The sequence below is a fragment of the Silene latifolia genome, chromosome 4 (assembly GCF_048544455.1).
Source record: "Silene latifolia isolate original U9 population chromosome 4, ASM4854445v1, whole genome shotgun sequence".
Lineage (NCBI taxonomy): Eukaryota > Viridiplantae > Streptophyta > Magnoliopsida > Caryophyllales > Caryophyllaceae > Silene > Silene latifolia.
In genome coordinates this window covers 45,730,956-45,734,095 of record NC_133529.1, presented here as the reverse complement: position 1 = coordinate 45,734,095, position 3,140 = coordinate 45,730,956, and the positions used below count along the sequence as shown (strand labels likewise).

General features: G+C 39.2%; 1 non-coding gene across 1 annotated transcript; it reads right to left on the bottom strand.

Moving 5' to 3' along the window:
• Nucleotides 1-2,557: 2,557 nt before the first annotated feature.
• Nucleotides 2,558-2,664, bottom strand: LOC141654167 (small nucleolar RNA R71). The gene has a single exon (XR_012547733.1). It is a non-coding gene; the product is annotated as a small nucleolar RNA R71 (small nucleolar RNA).
• Nucleotides 2,665-3,140: the final 476 nt, after the last annotated feature.

Genomic DNA, 3,140 nt, shown 5'->3' with positions numbered 1-3,140 from the left:
CACTAAATGTGGTAATTAGCACCGGACCAAAATTTTGCGGTAGTTATTTCGAATACAAAGGCTAAGCTTCATGCCTTCATCATTGATGTGACCATAATTAGCGCATATTTAGCCCCCGAATTAGCCTTGTTCCCATGCTTTTTAGTGCATATTTGGGTCATTTATTGTCTTTAGTTCTTTGTTTTGCATATTCTTTGAGATTTTGATCCCTTGGTAGGAAAGGAGTAAGAATCTTGCATTTTCATGGCAAAACGAGACTAAATTGATCGAATCCAATGACCAAGCATCAAGGAGAGACAAGATTAGAAGGCCTTTGTACATATTATAGTAGATGAGCAATGTCGAGAAAGGATCCTTGAGTCCCCGAGGAAATCCCCAAGGATTTTATGAAGAAAAGGGAAGAAAAGAAGAAGAAATATTGCTGAGGTACAATCCGAGCGGATTGTCTACAATCCGGCCGTCCTCCACAAGCACAATCCGTGCGTCTTCTGCCAAAGACGCCCGGGTTAGCAGCCACTAGAATCCGCCTGGATTCCCCTGAAGACGCCCGTCTTCCCCTGCCTGAATCCGCCCGTCCCGACCCCAATACGCACGGATTCCAGTACAGCGAATTTCGTCTTATCCAAGCTACAAAAAAAGAAGCCCTTCCTTCGAAAAATACCGGCTCCTCCCTGCTCAATCTAAAAAGTGTAATTACTAGTTTAGCCCTTAGTTAACCCTAATGCATCCCTCTAATTTCCACTATAAATACCTCATTAGTCTAATTAGAAGAGCATGTTCTTCTTATCAATTCTTAGAGTAGTTAATATCAATCAAATCTCTCTTTAGTTTTGTAATCAACAATTAATCAAGTTTTAATACAAGTTTTATTTCCTTAATCTCTCTTTTGTTCATCCTTTATTTTGGGTAATTGAAGATTATTTGGGTTATTATTGGGAGATTGACAACCTCTCAATCAAGCATCAAGTACTTCTTTTATCTTTGCTTTATTATTGGATGATTAGTAGGTATAATTCTCTTAATCCCTTTTTAATTATTGCTAATTACTTTCATTTGTTCATCATGTTTCATTTTGTTGGTATTATTGACAACCTTGCTAGCATGATCAACATGATAATGAGTGAGTAGTCACCTAGCTAGGGTTAATGGGTAATTAGGGGAAACCAACATGGGGAATGATTCATGCTTAAATTAATATGCTTTCATAGTTTATTTGCTTGCTTGTTTTGATCTCAACTCATGCACATGTTATGTTTGATGAAATGCGAGCCTATGAATCCTTGCATTTTTTTTACCCATCACCTATCTTTTCAATGAGACTTGTAAGACATAAACCAACTCGAGTCTCATTAGACCATGCATGTTGTTGAGTAGGGAAGATTAAGTCGACTTGTAGGTGTTGTACAATCTAATCGATTCGGCTCCGGGACCCAAACTTTCCTAGGATTGTAAGATATAACCCAACTCAATCCATCACAACAATAATTGCTTGCTTATAATTTGAGAACATGTTTGTATGATCAAATCCCATGATTCCCCTATGACCCCATGACACCCTAGTGCTTTTTATCAATTGTTTAAAACCCTTTTAATTCATCTTGCTTGTTTACTTTCATTGCTATTTAGTTTAGTGACCTTCTACATCAACCCAAATTGTGACACCCCTAAGACACCACTAGTTTCAATAGAAATCTCATCTCAATTCCCGTCCCTTGGGATCCGACCTTTACTTGCCTCTTTACTAATTGTAGAGTTGTTTGTGAAGCTATAAATTGTGTTTTGATTCGGACGTGACCCAACGACAACATCTATTCAATTGTGAACACGAAACGGACCGATCAAAAATGGCGCCGTTGCCGGGGACGGTGTTAGCTTGATTTAGATTTCCTTATATTGTTATTAGTTGTGTCTTTCTTTGCCTTGGGGAAGTAAAACTCCTCAAGGTTTGTTCTAATTGTTTTCGAGTTGTTTGATATTTTGAATGTCTAGAAGGTCACAAGGTGACTTGTTACCTTTTGATCGTGAAATTGAAAGAACTTTGACAACCAATAGAAGACTTGCTAGGAGGAATTTGAGAGGTATTAGTGAGGTTGTAGATATTCAACCAACTATTGAGTTCATCAACCCTTTTGCAAGAGAAGGTGAGGAGAACCCAACACAAAATCAACCACAAAATCAACCCACAATGCTTAAGTTTTCATCACATTCCATACCCACCGAGGAGAACTTGCCCAATGGTACTCCCACACCACAACATCTAACCGGAAATTTTATTGCCAAATCCGCCTTTATCCAATTAGTTGAAAGAAGCCAATTTGGGGGGATGCCTAGTGAAGACCCTCATTCTCATATGGAGGCTTTTTGTGACTATTGCGATGCGATTTCTCAAACCGGTGTAACTCAAGACCAAATTCGATGGGTCTTATTTCCTTTTTCTCTAATTGGCACCGCCAAACAATGGTTGAAGAGCCTTGATAAGGCTACTCGCGGAATAGATTCTTGGAAGAAGTTGGCTCTAGCTTTCTACAAAAAGTTCTACCCACCGGAAAAGACTAACATGCTAAGAGCTCAAATTACGGGTTTTAAGCAAAGGGATGAAGAATCTTTGTATGAAGCTTGGGAGCGGTTCAAGGGAATTTGTCGCTCATGTCCTCATCATGGACTTACCGAATGGTTCTTGGTACAACAATTTTGGAATGGTCTTTATGAATATTCAAGAAATATCCTTAATATGGGATCGAATGGGATGTTCACCGAGGTTGATGACAACCAAACTTGGAGCAAAATTGAAGAGATGGCAATCCATAACTCACAATATAGTAGGCCTCGCAAGGCTACTAGAGGAGGAAAGCACGAAGTGGACGCCGTTACTTAATTAGGTGCTCAACTTAGCTCCCATATCGATACTATCAACTTGAAGTTCGAGAAAGCAATGGCTAGACTTGAAGAAGCCTCAAAATCACCAAAGCATCATGTTAATGCCATGACGGCATCTTCATCAATCCCAAGTGGGATATGTGAGAATTGTGGAACTTTGGGACATGACCAAAGTGAATGTAGGGGAACAAATGAACAAGTAAATGCTTTCCAAGCATACAAGAGTGGTACCCCTTATTCCAACTATTACAATGAAAACACCA